Consider the following 16,864-nt stretch of genomic DNA (forward strand, 5'->3'; position numbering starts at 1 on the left):
GAGGCTACGGGACAAAAGAGGAGAGGCTACGGGACCTGAACCTGTTCAGTCTCCACAAGAGAAGGCTGAGGTGATTTGGTGGCTGTCTATAAACTTACCACGGGGGACCAGCAGGGAACGGGGGAGACCCTGTTCCCCCAAGCACTACCAGGAGTAACTAGGAATAATGGCCATAAATTGACTGAGAGTAGGTTCAGGCTGGACATCAGGAAGCACTACTTCACAGTAAAGGCGGCTAGGATCTGGAACCAACTTCCAAGGGAAGTGGTTATTTGACCCCAGCATTGTTTCCTACCCATAGCAGGGAGTCGGACTTGATGATCTGCTCAGGTCCCTTCCAACCCTACCAACTATGAAACTAAGAAAATGCAAAAAAAAAAATCTTTTTTCTGCAAGCTTTCAGGCACACTTACCCTTCCTGAGGCCCAGGAAATATTAAAGATGGTAAAAAGTCCCCATAGGTAGAAAATAAACTTAATTTTTGCACAGAGGAAGGTCAAGGTGAAAGTCTGTTCCTTTGGGTCTATCAGATTGTCTTTGTGAGTTGCTGTCTGATGTACAGATAAGCCAGGATTCCTTACCTGGTGGTGTCAGATGGCAAACAGACTGGGAGGTGTAGAAATCTTTCCCGTTGTTAAGCAATGAAGTTTAAATCCAAAATCAGCTAAAATTCAGATTCTTCCATGTTTTAGGGATGTATTTGGTAGCTGTGTTGGTCTGAGACAAAAAGAAATGCAAAACACTAGAACTCTTGGTTCAGAGATGATACCTTTTATTAGACCAACTGAAAAATTGCACAGAGCTGCTCTGGAGGACAGTGAGGGCTAGATTTCCAGCTCCTGCCCACTTCCTAGAGCAGCCAGCTCTGCACTGTGCAGAGCTGCTCCAGGGAACAGACGGGGGCTGAGTTTCTAGCCCCTGCTCAGCCTCCGAAGCTCCCAGCTCTGTGCCAGGATCCAGGACGGAGCAAAGAGCTCCCCAATCCTGGCACTGATAGGCTCCCAGCTCCTGGGGGAGGCCAGGGGCTGTACCCTGTGGTTCCCTGCTAGCTAGGCTGACAGAGCAAATTTGCTTCCAGTCAGCGTCTATGTGAGTGTTACTGTGCAGTATCTACTGTGCAGTTAGTTTACTACCTGTATTTACGGGTAGTAGTTAACTGTGCAGTAGACTCTTTTACTGCTCAGTAAATATGCACATGTGTAGACAGTGTGCAGTAAAGCATCTTGTGTAGACACACCCACTCATACATTCATAGTCATATACTCATATGGTTCATACAAACATAAAAATGATAAAACTGAACATGGATAATAATACCTGTAAATTGAGGCTAAGCACCACAGTAGTAAGTCCAGTTCAGGAAAACGTCTATGTATTACGAACATGTTACCTCAAAGTTAATCCTGTTTTTGGATCTGTGACATATATCAACAAAAAGGACATTCTTACTGCTGGCAGTCAGTGGCTATTCAAGTGCACTTGATAGCTCTACATTTGCATGGAAAAGAAAACTTGTCAACAAGCCTAAGTTGCAGGATAACAGGAATAACATAAATGGTGATTAGAAAGATGTTTAACAGACTTACTCTTCCATAACTACAGTGATAGACTTGCCTCTTCCACAACTAGCATTGCTGCTTGATGGAAAGGAATATTTTTCTGGCTTTGCTGCACTGAAACAAATGACTTCCTGATATCTGCCCATTAATCTCACTAGTGATTGAAAGGATGCAACAAAATGCAGTTGTAATGTGTGTAACAGCAGGTGGAACCAGGGGGCAATCTGCAGAGCTATGCTGACTGTTAATTTGGGGCTGGAAAGCAAGGGGAAAAGGAAGCTTGAGGCTAGAGTAAGGGAAAGAGCAGTGCACACCTGGAACCTGGTCAGCCCTACACAGAGAAGTGCACAGTGGAGCTGGAGATCTCACTGGCTCGGCAGCCAGGACCGTGAACTGAAGGAGCTAGACTCAAACTTGGGGACAGCTGCGGGATGCTATTTGAGCACTCTAGGGACTAAACGGGGACATTTCCAGAGGTGTCTGTTGGGGGAGGGGTGTAATTAAAATTCTGAGTATGTGTTACCACAGTGTTGATATTTTTTTACCTTTTACCTGTTCCATCTCTTTGGCCCATTGGTTTATGACCTTAACCCCTATGATTTTTCTGTACAAAAGTGTGTAACAATTGGACCAACCTAGGGCCAGTCCAGACGTCCACCCACCTGCCTCACCTTTGATGCAATTAAAGCTGTTCCCAGGCAGGAGGCTGTCCATTTAATTGCTCTGATGCCAAGGGTGAATACACAGCTCCGATCCTTCCCTTATACCATGTCCCATAACTCACAGATAACCTCCTTATCCACAAACTCCCCTGGCCCCTTAGCTGGGCCACACTCGGCCTCACCCAGCCTAGATTTGGCTTCAGGCAGTGTCAGACCTACCTACCTACACGGGATTCAATACCTTGCCCTTCACTGGGGCCTCAACACCCCGCTCCCTCACTGAGTTTCTGGGCCTAAAGCCACTTGGGCTTCAGGCCTCACTCAGTGGGCCTGGACCCTGTCTAAGGCCCTCTTCCCCCAGCCTGGGCCCCACTCAGTGGGCCTTGCCCTGTGCTTTTCTGTTGGGGTGTGCTCCCTTAGTCTTTCTCCTCCACAGGGTCATCCACAAGGCATAGGGGGGCTGAAGCTTTCTAGTGCTCCATACTCGGCCTTCACTGGGGAGGTACAGGTGCGGCATTTCCTGGAGACTGCCTTGCCACAAGCAGCTCCACCACACCATCCTCCCCAGCGGGGTGTGGTTTTAAGTCATGCCCCCAGACTAGGAACCTCCTCCATGCCCATAGTTCTTATCCTGAGCCTCCAAGCTGTTCTGGGAGCAGCAGCCAGCTGCATGATGTTGTTCCTTCATCCCCCTAGAGGAACTGCCAGCTCTGCTTTTGGGCCTAGCCTTATACCCAGGCTCCCAGCCTCTCTACCAATCAGGTGGTCTCCTGCCTAACATATGACTGCCTGATTGGGCCTGCTCCCACTTGCAGCCTGCTTACTTCAGTCCCCTTAAAGTGGCAGGCACAACCTGTGCTCTGCCACAAAGTGGAGACACTCTCCCTTGCTTCTGGTGCCAGTTTCGGAGGCTGCAGTGTAGGCACACAGTGTAATGCTACTAGTACAGAGGTCTTTTAGAATGTTATCAGGATCTCTTCTTTCTTCAAATGGTATCACATTTTTTTCAATTTCAAAAATGCTTTTTCATCCTGCATTCCGATCTAGAGTTGCTTCATCCTAAGGTTAGCACAGGTGAGCTGGTGTATGCCATGCAAGTACATTCTGTTTGGTTTTTCTCTTGATATCTGTCTTATCTGAAATGTTTTGCTCAGAGAGGCTTTTTTTCTATTTATACAGAAGAAAACAACATTCTCCTGAATCTATATTTGTGTAATATATTTGAATATTTATTTTATGTAAAACAACTTACTTTCATGCTGCTTTCCTTCAAGGTGTGCCTGTCTGCCTTCTCAATGTACCATCTGCAGTTCAGTGATTCTAGTGTCAGTTATTTCACCATTAAAAAAATGTTTAAAGGTCTTAGTAGGTTGTCTTTCCTGGTCACAGAATCCATCCTGTCATAGGGCCTTATCATGGTGTTGGAAATTATAGATTCCCTTTCTGAAACCTTGGAATTTTGTTCTTTGTGGTGCTTAAGACATTTTGAGGTACAAGTACATTTGTAGCAGGAGTAAGTAAACTGCAGATTTTAATAGCTAATCCTCACATGACAGTATCCCACAAGAACAAAGCTGTTTTGTGTTCTCATCCCAAATATGTGTCAAAAATGGTGTCTGTATAGCACCGTTAATTTGTTCTTTTAAAATGTCATTGTCATCTACAGAAATTAGACTGAATAACCAAGATTTCAAGGGGGACTAGGATTTTTTTTAATTTTACTTGGATAGGACTAACACCTTATATAGTCTTGAAGGTATTTATTTAAAAAAATGTTTGCTAACAAGGTTTGCATCACTAACATCCAGTGTAGACACAAGTAAAGGCCTATACAACAGTATTAGACAAATGCAGTAGTCAAGAAGAGTATGGAAGAAGAAATTCCCTTGGACCTGTAGCATGCCCTTGATGCTCCAGCAAACTGCCTCAGCATGCTGGAGGAAATAGAAGCATGGCTGGCAACATGGTTCAAAGTTGGCTGGGACTCAGGCTCTGTCCATGGTAAGCAGAGATGTGGGGGGACTGTGGGGATGGACTGTGTGGGAGGCATAGGTTTTCCCATCCACCTGCCTCCCCCATGGTGCATAACCCCCACCACTAATGGCAGCAGCTAGCCCCAGGCCCTTGGGGTGCTCATGGGCCCACTGCAGGCAGAGCTCCCCAGTGGCATGCTGCCTGAGACCCAGGGGCTACATGTGGTGCATGGAACCAGCCCACCTCACTGGCATGTGCCTTTGGGAAGAACTGGGCTGGCTTTTGCTTCCACACAGGACTATTGGCATTGCAGGAAGGAGCTGCATGCCATCGGGCTAGGTTGGCTGCTGCCTCCTTGTGTCGGGCACATGCAGGCAGGAGCTGGCCCGGCCCAATGGCGTGTGGGCCATTTGGAGGCAGGAACTGGCCCAGCCCAATGGCTAACAACTTTTGCCTGCACTGCTGGGAGCCCCAGGTGGTGGCAGGAGCCAGCCCAGTCCTGCCTCAAGGCATGTGCCAGCAGAGGGGGCTGACTCCATGTGCCAAGTGTAGACCCTGGGTCTCAGGCTGTACTGTGCGCTGCTGGGGGGCTCTGCCTGCAGTGGGCCATGGGCACCTTGAGGACCCACTGCTGGCTGCTGCCACTGGCTGTGCAGGCTCTGTGCTGTGTGTGGGAGAGGGGACCTATGAGTGCCCTGAGGGCCCACTGCTAGCTGTTGCTGTCCGTGATGGGGGCTGTGCACCGTGGGGGAGGCAGGTGGACGAGAGAACCTACTCCTTCCACACAGTCCCGCCTCCACCCTTACAGTCCCCCGCACATCTCTGCTTACCATGGACAGAGCCTGGGTCCTAGCTGACTCTGGGTCACTGCTGCCAGCCATGCCCTTCTATTTCCTCCAGCATGCTGAGGCAGTGTGCTGCTGCAGCAGGGGCATGCAGTCCCTGCATGGCCCTGCATGCCCAGCTGCCAAATGGGACAGGACCTGCTGGCAGGAGCCACAGCTGCAGGGGCAACTGCTGCACTGCAGCCATGCCCCGTGCCCACACCAGTGCTGGGACATGTGACCCTGACCAGGGGGTGTGTGTGTGTGGGGGGGGTGCTCCTGATCCCAGGAACCACTTGGGTGGTGTAATGGGCTGGGGGGAGGGGTAGAGGTGGCAGAGCGGGTGGATGATGCCCAGTGGGGATTGAGGTGGCAGTAGAATGTATGTGATGGGTTAGGGGTGGCAGCAGGGGTGTGTGTATGGGAGAGAGAGGGATGGGGGTGAGGGGTAGGGGAGCGCTCTGGGTAGGAGTGGCTGCCAGAGCTGGGCTTGGAGCTATCCTGCCTGCCTAGAGTAGCCTGTGCAGGGGGAGGCTGGCCTGCAAGGGAAGGGGCTTGTCAAGCTCAGTACCGGAGCCTCAGTTGAGTGCTTCCCAGAAAGGACATGGGGATCACTGGGGCATGGGCACAGGCACAGGGAGCAGAACAGCAAGGGCTGCCACTGCTCAAAGCCGCAAAGCAGCAGGTGGGACAGCTGTAGCTGGATCCACGTCCTGGTGCAGGGAGGGGCCTGCTGCTGGGAGGGAGTGAGTAGGGCAGGGCAGGCAGGGGCTGTGGGTCAGGAATGAGGGACACTGGCAGGGCTGTGGTTTGGAAGTGAGGGGCAAGGGCATGGGCAGGGGCAGGGCACCAGCATATCAGTGTTGCTTAGCACCACAAAGCAGCTGTGGGCCCAGCTCCAGCTGTCCCAACATCCTGGTGAGCAAAGGGGGCAGGGGAAGCTCTGATTTTTCTATGATAAAAAAGCCAAAAGCAAACACTGAAGTGATAGATAATTAGAATTTATTTTATTATGATGGCAGAGGTACAGGTAGACTTTCAAATTGCTTTAAAAGTGTAAGAATATCAATAAAACATTGCCCAAATGATCTCTAAATATATATAGTGGCATTTCATTTTAATCAGAGAAGAATGTGGATTTGGGGTATTTTAATGAGAGAATTTGGGTTTTTTATCAGAGAATTTGTAATTTTTAAATGGGGAACACCAGGATCCCTGCTGATGAGGCAAGTGGCAGGACCTGGGCAGAGAAGCCTTCCCAGGGCCAGCACTGGGGATCCAGCTGGAGGGCAGATGAGGTGGCTGAGCTCCTGGCTGTTTGGGGCCAGGAGGACATGCTTTGACAGTTCAAAGTGGGCCACTTCAGTGAGCACATCTGGGCAGTAGCTGCCCACATGGTAGAGCAGGGGCACCAGAAGACATGACAGCGGTGGTGCATGAAGGCCAAGTTTACAGTCACAGGCCATTGGCAGCTGGCCCAGAGGTGCAGGCAGTTCTCCTGCAGTGCCCGTACCACAGCCCAGGTGGCCATGCAGTCCCTGTTTGGGGATGCAGGTCCAAGGGAGCGGATGCTGTCGCAGATGGTAGCAGGTCACAGTCAGGCAATAGCCCTCACTGCCAGACTGCTGCAGTGAGTAGAATAGGGGTGGGCAAAATATGGCCTGTGTTCCGGATCTGGTCCACCAGCTGATTGTATCCCATCCCCAGGCAGGCACCCACCAGTTAATTGTATCCAGTCCCACTGGTAACTGTCCCTGATGTGCTCTGCATGGGGCTGAGTCCCACTTGAGGCAATGCATGTTGCACTCTCAGCCTCCCCCGCCAGAGGGCACCAGCCCTGTCTGCAGGCACAGCTTCTGAGCAGGTCTACTGCTGCCGCTGTCCAGGGAACTGCTGGGCTCCCCCAGCCTCCAGCAACTCCTCCTGTTCCTGCTGCAGCGCTCCGAGCAGCAAGTAGGGAGGAGAAGCTGCAGTGTTGAGGGCAGTGGGCTGGGCTCTGCCTGCAGCTCACTCTGGTCCTGCTCGGTGCCAGGCGGATGCTGGGGGTGGGGCAGGGTGGGCATGAAGGAGCCAGCTGCTCACAAAAGCCTGGCAGGGCAGGCATAGAACAGGCAGGAAGCGGGGAGCAGCAGCAGGAGCCAGTGTGCACTTAGTGCAGCTTGACCAGGCAGGCACATGAGAAAGAAGCAGCCGCAGGTACCAGCGCTGGCTCTGCTGCAGCCCCACCAGGCTGGTGTGAGACAGAGACCAAGAGAGCCGGCAGTGCCAGGCTTGGCTCGCTGCTCCCTGCTTCCCTCTTGCAGGGGCTTCTGTTGCTGCCTGCTGGCAGCGGCAAACCAGGCAGGCAGCACTGATCCCCTTCCTGCTTCCCCTGCCCACAGAGGGGCTGAGCTGAGCCACATCACAAACAACAGGCAAGGGGGAAGCCAACCACCCACACCCCACACATACCCCGCCCCCTACCATACCCACACACACACACACAATACACTGTCCCCCACACCCCAACCACACACCCCACCAATGTTCCCTCTAAGGAGTAGTGGTCCGTGAGCACACTACTTTGGTCCGTGAGTGCGCTGCTTTGGACCATGAGCGCACTGCTTCAGTCCCGCCTCCCCTTTTCGGCGCGGTCCACTGGTAAGTGTCCCAAAGTAAGTGTCCAGGTGGGAGCAGGCAGGGTTCAGCCACCACCCTTCTACATGCTAACAGCTGCCCAGAGCAGTGCAGTGGAATGCTGTGGGGCAGCCATGGGCTGGACACAATCAATTGTAGCTTAACACCTAAAAATTTAAAATATAAGAATCTATCATGCTTGTAATTGAGAAACCTATTTCTGATTTACTAGACACTGACTATCTTACTATAGTTTTGTCAAGGTGATTTGAATTAAAATTCGAAGCTATTTAAATGCGCAAAAATATTACTTTTTTTCATTAAAGAAAATTTCTTATAAATTCTGGATACCAAAGAAAAAAAAGAGCTGTGTTTTGCATTCAAAAATGCTTTATTAAAAAGTATTATCCATAATTAATAAATTGTTTGTTATTGCTGTACTCTTCATGATTTTAAAATTAATGTATCTCATTCTCATCTATCTATTTTTTATTTCTAGATTGAAAGAGGAAAAGGCAAGTTTTCTAATCCCATTCTGTTTAAACTTTAAATGAAGTAATAATTGACCAGAACTATCTGAATCAAGTAAAGTACAGAAAATCTCTCTCTGCACCTGCAAAAGAGGTTAATATTGCCAAAAGTTGCTTGAGAACTTCATACAACTCTGGTTCCATATTTTTATCAATAAAGTTTTACCGGGTCAATGTTTGGTTCTTTTTAAAGTTTTGACGAAAACACTCTATCCCAATTTGCTCCCCAAGGTGAGGCAAGGCAGGGCTGGGGGCTGGGGCTGGGGGCTAGTGCAGGCTCCCTTGGCTCCGGGGAACTGCTCGACTCTCCAGCCCTGACATAAATCAGAAATAGGTTTCTCAGTTACAACACCCTGCAAACACATACACATCCCTCCTAAACCCCTACACAATGCACCTGCACCATACCCACAGCCCACACTCCCCGCAACCATATGCTCCCCTTCCACTCCCCCAACCCTTTCACACTCAATATACAACCAACCCCCCACCCACAAAGAAGTACTTCCTGGGCAAGGGGAGAGATTTCCAGTGGCAAAGATCAGGGATTAGGGGGCAAGACTTCCAGTCACAAAGTGGCAACCAGGAGGCAGGGCACCTGTCTGGGGCAGGGCTACCCTTGTGGCCCTTGATGCCTCACCACAACTCATTAAGCGGGCCTCCAGCCAAAATAATTGCTTGCCCCTGGGGTAGAGGATGCAGAGACCACCCTGGGTTAGGGTTGCTTCAGTACTCCAGCTGGCACAAGGGGCTATTGTCCCCAGTTACCAACTGGCTGGTCCTCAGGGTAAGCTCCTCAGCTCCCTTTTTATACTTCTAGCTTCTAGCTCCTCTGGTTGCAGATCTGGGAGGAGCTGGGCAAGGTCAGTTTGCCCCAAGTGGCGCAATTTGCCCCATGCCAAAGTACATGTTCAAGCACATGTGCTGAGGGACAAATTTACAGCACAAATTTGTGCCACTGCTACTTGAGCTGCTGCAGCAGCATATGCCTTCATGTGTGGATGTGCCCTAAGGGACCATTTCCTGAAGTAACAAAACCTGTTCCTGTAAAAAGCAAATATAACATAATTCTGCACTTTAGTCTGAAGCTAGCAAGTAAGTGCCTACACTTCTGAAAGGCTCATCTATTTATTTAAAAAAGTGAGCTATAAAATTGGGATGAGTGTTATTCCAAAGAAGTTTTAAGACATTTCAAATGCTTGTTTTATTGAATAGGTTTGGGTTGGCAGCCGTCAGCCCATTGAACCACTGGATCCAACCCGCAGATATAGGAACTCAGTAGCAGTCACTCACCCTACACCACTATGGGAAGAAGTGGCAGCTATGGAAGCTCTTTCCATGGTTTGCTGAGGGGAGAAGTGGCAAAAGCAGGAGCTCTGCCCATGCCACCATGAGGAGAAGTGGCAGGGGTATAGTGTACACTCACACATTTCTGACTTGTGTTGGGTCATTCAGGCCTGAAGCCTGAAAACATTGCCAGCTGCTGGAATAAACTATTCCAAGAGGTGCTCAACTGGATGCATGGAAGAAACTGTTACTCATCTCATCCAGATTTGTAGTAACTTTTGTGTGTGAGTAAGTCATGAACATGCACTTTCCTATTGAATTTAATATTGAGGCTCAAAACTTACTACTTTCTTGTTTTCCCAAGAAATCTCATATTCTCCACAGATGTTGAAAAAGCTAGTAAGATGGAAAAATCAAGATGCTGAAGTGGCTGAAAAAAAAGCACAGATTACCAGCTTTCATCTTTTTATTCAGTTCAGAGGCAGGATAGTCACATTAATTTGTATTTATGGATTTTTCATCTTGATTTAAATTAAGAGAAGTATAAAGAATGTTAGAAATAAATGGTATTTATTTATATCGCAGGATAAAACTAGTGTGAACTAAAATTGAGAAATAGATTCAGTTATTATACTGTAAAAAGGCCTTGCTCTGCTGCTGCGACCGGAGATTCATGCTTGTATACTCAATTCTTAATTTCTGTAAAACTTGAAATTTCATACTAATCAGTCTCCATGAGAAAAGATTAAGTAGACTGTAGAGGGATGCAAGTATAAAGAAGTTGACCTTTTAATCACCACCAGCATCGAATCCATGTTTAAACAGCACCAGCTCTGTTAGACAGATATGTCCTAAAAATGCCTGATCAACAGGCTGCAGAAAGAGGTCCTGTACTCCCTACTGGTCCTACTCCTAATGGTCACTGCTAATGAGGTGGGCAAAATAATAGATTTAAGGACACCTTGAAGGCTAGTCTGACAAAATTGCCATCAATACTTGGGAGATTTGAACAGATGCCAATGGCACCATAACGTATGACAAGGCATCGACTATTTCAAGCAAACTTGCCTCATTATGGAGGTGGATAGATGAGAGAGAAAAAGGGGATGAGCTGTGACCTGGTGTAACCAGGATCCACTCCTTCCTCCTGGAGCTGTTTGCCCTGTCTGCAATTGAACATGCAGATCTTGAATTAACCTCTTCAGTCATCTCCAGACCAGTGACTTCCCTAACCACTGGAAGACTGTCATCCTCATATCGAGGTACTGCTGATAACATTTTTATAACAAAAATGTTTGTCTAAAGTAGTATTCCCATTGATTAATTTTAGTTAAACATTGTAAAAGAATTGAAAAATTTACTTTTCTGAAATAATTGTTTGAAATGTATGCAAGAACATTATCATTTTCATCTTAACTTTGTTAATATATGACGATTTTCTTGTTGTCCCTCTACTATTTAAAAATATTTTCTATAAAATAATATATTCAAGTTAATATGGAAACAAACATCAGTATATGAAGGCCAAAATATTAATATTTACTTAATTTGGAATGTTAGCAAACATTTTTAAAATGTCGCAAATATACTTTCATAAACTTCATTAACTTTTGAAAAAAATCTTAACATTGTTGATAAAAATAAAAAATGCAATCTTCTGGGTTTATTCTTTCATAGGAATTTTTGTGTATACGGGGTTTGGGTTTTTTGTTTTGTTTTGTTTTCGCTGGGGGTTTGTGGTAAATCACTTTTTGCCTGCATTCTTTCTTACCTGTAAAATGGGATAGTAATGTTTACTTCTTTTTCAAAGGTGGTATAAATCTAAATCAAAATAAAATAAATGTTTAAGCTGTTTTAAAATACTGGAAAGGAAGATGCTGCAAATGTAGGGTTTTATTATTATTACTATTGCTTAATTTCAATTACTTGTTCAGTTTCATGGTTGAAACTTATAGCTTCTTACTTAGTATCCACTAAGGGACAGTTACTTTAAAATGGAATTCATTTTAAATAAGCTCTGAGGACACATGTAAGTCATCAGCACTCTGTTTTGTCTTCGTAAGCAAAATTACTCTGTTTTCAAAGAAATACTGCCAATAGCTAAACTAGTTTATATTGTTTTACTTTTATATTGTTTTACTTACTAAAAATTAGAAAACCATTAAGAACTCTGATACAACCACATCTTTTTATTATTTTTAATGGTGTGTCATATTCAAGTTGCTAAGAACTAGGAAATTGCTTAGAAAGAAGAATATACTTCTAGGATTTTAAGAAGTGAATAGATATGTGGCCCATGACATATCCTACAACTCAGTGTTAGGCATTACATTTGAAAAGCATTGCTTTACAGTTAATGACAAAGCTTGAGAAAGTTCAGGCTGCAATCCAAGATCTTGAGGAAAATTGTCAATTTAAAATGTATTGCAGTACAGTATTTATCAGTTCTTTCTTTTTGTTCTGAGTAATAGTGGTTTGATTATTTTGTGACAAAACATTTAGTCGATTTAAAATGTTTTTAAAGAAAATATTTTGGAGTTACAAAAAGACACAGGAAATATCTTCTTTCTAAGAAACTCCCAAGTAGTTATTTGAGAGCCTTGGAATACTGAAGTAGTTTCAGATTGATCACTCCTCTCATTACAAATTATTGGGAAAATTTTGAATTTAATAGATATGCTACTTATCATTTTAAGTAACTCATCAAGCACAGATAACCATTCATCACTTATCTTCCTTCATGTGAGATTGTAAGGTCTAGTAATCCTTTGTTCTGTGCTGAGCTGACCAGTCTTGAACGGGGATGTGCTGTCAAACTGTTGGGGCAGGGAGGAGAATACTCATGAAGATCTGGTCACTGTCCCTTTCCACATTTCCCAAGCAGTTCTCTTTTGACCCTATCTACTTTTACTTCCACTGCTGCTGCAATCCCTCTGAGGAAGAAGAGAGAGGTGGAAATGGGACACCATTTGCTTGTATCTACACTGTTTCTGTGTTGCTCTTGAGACTTGCTGAAAATTAAGCCCTGCCCACTCACTCCTGCTTTGTATGCTCCAAACTTAGAAACAGCAGTTAGGATGCTCTGGGGTGTCACCTCTAACTGCTAATCTTGAGAAGATGGAGCTCTTGAGAGTGGTAGTAAGGGCACTGTAAGAAGATCCTTACCATTTCAGTTCTGGGTTTAGTGTGTAAGCTGGAACTTGTAGGTGGGCTTTAATTTTCAATAGCAGAGAGCTGTGTGGAGCCAATGCAGAAGTATCCTTTGTCTCAGCAGGGGACGAATAGCCTTTTCTCTTCTCTCTCCCCCCCCCCCCCCCCCCCCCCCTTCCATTGGGTTCCAGCAAGGAGCCCCCCCCCCCTCCCCCGATTGTAATGAGGAAGGGAAATCTTTGATCCTGAATAGACTGTTCTCTCTCTGGCTGTTTCAGGAATATCTTGAAATGTAATTCTGCTAGCTAATATTGAGTTTCTTCTTAGCTATTTTCCACCCCTCCCTTTCCCATTACAGCAGTGTGAAGTCATTTGTTTCCCTCCATATATCTCTACATTGAACATAATGCTCTGCACATCACTCTTGTGTCTAGGTGCCTTAGTCATGTTGGAGTGCCTCAGGGCTTTCAGTTGTGTCTTAACTTCTGTTTATGGCATCCGAGAAGCATAATCATGAAGCTGTGGATGATGATAAAATGCTATAATTTAAACAATCAATCATCATGTCTTTTTCAGAGCTTAATACAGGATTTTGGTCACTGAATGCCTTTGCATCTGTTACAGAGTGCTCACTAATTTTTTTTCAACTAGAGTGATCTAATAGACACATGCATAAAGCATTTTTTTAACAATTGTGAAGAAAAGGAACCAGTGTATTCAAAATAAAATTGATGTGCATAAATATAAAAATTAAATGCACTCTTCATTTGAATAAGCCATCTCTCACACACAAATTTACCATGATCCCATTTCATCTTCACTGCTCTTTGTCTATATTACAGAGATCAAAGTACTTTATTACAGTGTTAAATAACGTTTTAAAGTATCTTACCACTAGATGTCACACAGCCCTCTATTAATATGACTCATCAGTTAACAACTTCATTTGCTTTTTTTTTAAACCAATTTTTGAAGAATTCCATTTTGGAACTCCAATATTGACCTCAGGAAAATGGGTTTTTCTCTTAACTTGAAAATATGTTTCCAAGTTTAGTAGTTTGTTGTTTCATTGCTTGTTCTGTAACTTTTTTGTATTTAAAAAGTAAGTGTGAGAGAACTCCTGTTGCATAATTTTCAAAGCTTTGTTACAATGTTTGGTATTTTCTTCTGGGTAATTTGTTCTCTCTTCTTGAGAATAGACAAGTCCCTTTTTTAGAAATGCAGTGGCCACTTCTACACGAGATACTGACTGTACAGTCATTACTGCGCAGCCATTTAAGACTTGTATAAATGAGTCCTATGACTGAGTAGTAACTGGAGTTACTGTGCCAGGGGCGACATGTAGGGGATTCACGTGCACCCCCTGAGTGTGGTGCTGCACCCCCTATGCTGCAGGCAGCATCTGCAGGTTGTAGCCGACCCTTGATTGGTGTTTGCCACCCCCTCCCCGCCTCCACCACTGGCAGCGTCTGCGGGTGCTCCCGCTTACCGCTGCCGCACTCCCTCTGCCACTGCCATGATCCCATTGCTGCCCTGCCCCCACCCCCTTCCAGCTGCTGGGGCACGTGTCGTTCATGGGCTGTGCAGTAGCATCACCAAACAGCTTTCTCATGATGCTAACTGCGCAGTAGCCTGAGACTATTGTGCAGTAGCGTCGCATCATGCTTTCTGCTACAAGTTGCTACAAGAAAGCAGCTTAATACCTATAGTTCTATAGTGAGAGCACCTAAGAATATACTGTATTTTCTTGCATACAACATGCTCCAGAATATAATTTGCACATTGTTTTTGAAAGACAAAATAAAAAAAAGATGTTTCCCTCCAGTATGTAACTGAGGAGCAGCAGCTAGGGAGTAGAGCCTGCTCATTGGCCATCTATACACATGTTGGACCACTGCTCTGATACATGCTAATTAGCACACTCCAGTAGACTCTGTATCATGTGTATTCAGTGTCCCTGTGTTTCAAAATGGCAGTGAAGGCACTTTAACTAAAGCTTGTTGAATGAGCTGCAGGCAGTTAAATTAGAGTGGCTCTCAGAGCCGCTTTAATTAAAGCCCCCCCTTTTTCCCCCCTCCACCCCAGAGCATGTGCATGGATGCCCATTGTTCTGCTCCCTGGGAGTTGTGTGCAGGTTTTACTTTTAATTTTGTCCATAACCATCAGAAACTTTTTTTTTACTTGTTTTTCACATATATGCACACTACAGTTTCTAACAGTAGATTTTTTAGGGGGACAGTGTGTGTTGTGTATGATAAAATATACTACTTTGCCTTTTGCTCAGTTTTGCTGGGGTGGGCTACAGCAATTTACAGCTGCTCAGGATATCATTCTGAGACCTTGGCCAGTAAGACACAAATTCCTACCAGTAAGACACAGCTTGCTTTGAAGACTTGGAACAGAGTTTCACAGCAGAGTTCTGTTCCTCACAGGAGATCAAATTCTGTTTCCAAAACTTTTCCTTCTGACTTATATTAATAAGAAACAATACAGTTCTTTTATCACAGCATCGAACTCAAGGACCTCCAAAACTTTACAATGGAGAGGGAGAGTGCTTTAAGAATGTCATTGTACTTCCTTTAAATATTTTATATTGGCTTTACATTCAGAAGTTTATCACTAGCTGGCAGACTTATTCAAACCCAATCCTTGAGACAGTGCTTCTGAGAAATTTGCAGATTATAGCACTAACCATATTTTGATTTGATCAAGATCCAGGGAACAGTTAGACATATGAAAGGGTGTGGACCTGCTCTAACAAATCATTTCATTGGTTTGGATAGTCTTTGAAAAGGGTTCTGTTGGTGCCATATTTTCTGAGTTTCATAGATCTCTAGATACCAAGGAAAGGGCCAAAGGCCACAGGTCTCCACTATAAGAACCAGAACACAGGGAATAATAGTGTATGAGGCACTTTTCAGTCACAGCCAGCATAGCTATTTTACTCCTTTTCTCATTTCCTGTGCTGCTCAGAAGAGTGAGGACAAAAACCAGATAGACCTTAGAGACTAACTGAACCAGTTAATCTCTAAGGTGATGCCCTGCCCTGCTTTCTGCCTGACTTCAGATTAACTACCTCTCATGAAGACCTTGTTTTCAGACATCATGATGCTGTGCTTTCACCCATTTTTGCATCTTCCCATAAATAAAAACAGAGTGACATGAGGAGCTTTTAAGCACTCATTTGGGGAATCTCCAGTAAACAGCTTGAATGTGGGAGAAGATGGTTAAAACAGAAAGGCCATTTATCAGCAGTAACCAGTTCTCTTACAGAAAAAGAAATCTTCATTTTTTGAATAGGGTAGAATGCAGATTTTGTGCCTAGCAACAAGGTAAAATCATTTTCTTGAGGATTGTTTATCCCTGCAACTTAACACTAGAAACATACTTCAGTCACATATACTACAGTATATATATATCCATATATATGGGAATGGTAAATTAAGGAGAATGTTTTTTCTCCCATATGTCAAAACATTTGTAATTGTTTCTTTTCATAGGAAAGTAGGGCTGGAAGGGACCTCATGAGGTCATTTAGCCCAGCCTCTTGCTCAATGCAGGATCATCACTGACTAACCCATCCCAGCCAGATGTCTGTCCAACCTACTCCTGAAAGTTTCCAGGGATGGAGATTCCATAATTTATCTAGGTAGTCTATTCTGATGCTTGACCACCCTTATAGTGAGAAGGTTGTTCTTAATCTCCATCCTAAATTTCCTCTGTTGCAGTTTGAGGTAATTGCTCCTAGTCCTGTCCCCTACAACCGCAGAGAAAAGTCCATCTTCATCCTCTCTATTTCCCTTCAGGTATTTGAAGACTTATCAAATTCCTTCATAGTCTTCTCTTTCCCAGACTAAATAATCCAAGTTCTTTTGCCTTTCCCCATAAACTATACATCACAGGCTTCTAATCAGTCTTATCACTTTCCTTCCAAGATACCAGTTTCCTGATAGTAATGTATTACTAAATTTCAGTAGAAGTATCAAATTGCACATCTTGGAAAGGGTAAAGTGCTATTTAAAAATATCCAGTGTTTCAGTACAAATTCAAACTTTTATTTATCCATAACAAAAATTGCTTGATTACTCAAAGGAAACCTAGCTCCTGATGTGTTGAGTCTGGCTTGCCACCAATTCCCTGGGAACCACCTGTAGTAGAAACTTCCTTCTGTACATCTCCACTCCTCTGAAAATTTCATGTTGCTCTTATCATTTCACAACTGGAATGGGGGAGAGGTTGGATGAAGGCTGCAAAGAGCTAGG

At 44.9% G+C, this 16,864-nt stretch overlaps 1 protein-coding gene across 1 annotated transcript in view; it reads left to right on the plus strand.

Annotated features, from left to right (window-relative positions):
• The window catches only part of ZCWPW2 (zinc finger CW-type and PWWP domain containing 2), a 132,990-nt gene that overhangs the window by 31,024 nt on the left and 85,102 nt on the right, over nt 1-16,864 (plus strand).

Source organism: Alligator sinensis, unplaced genomic scaffold, assembly GCF_000455745.1.
Source record: "Alligator sinensis unplaced genomic scaffold, ASM45574v1 scaffold181_1, whole genome shotgun sequence".
In the NCBI taxonomy this organism is placed as follows: Eukaryota; Metazoa; Chordata; order Crocodylia; family Alligatoridae; genus Alligator; species Alligator sinensis.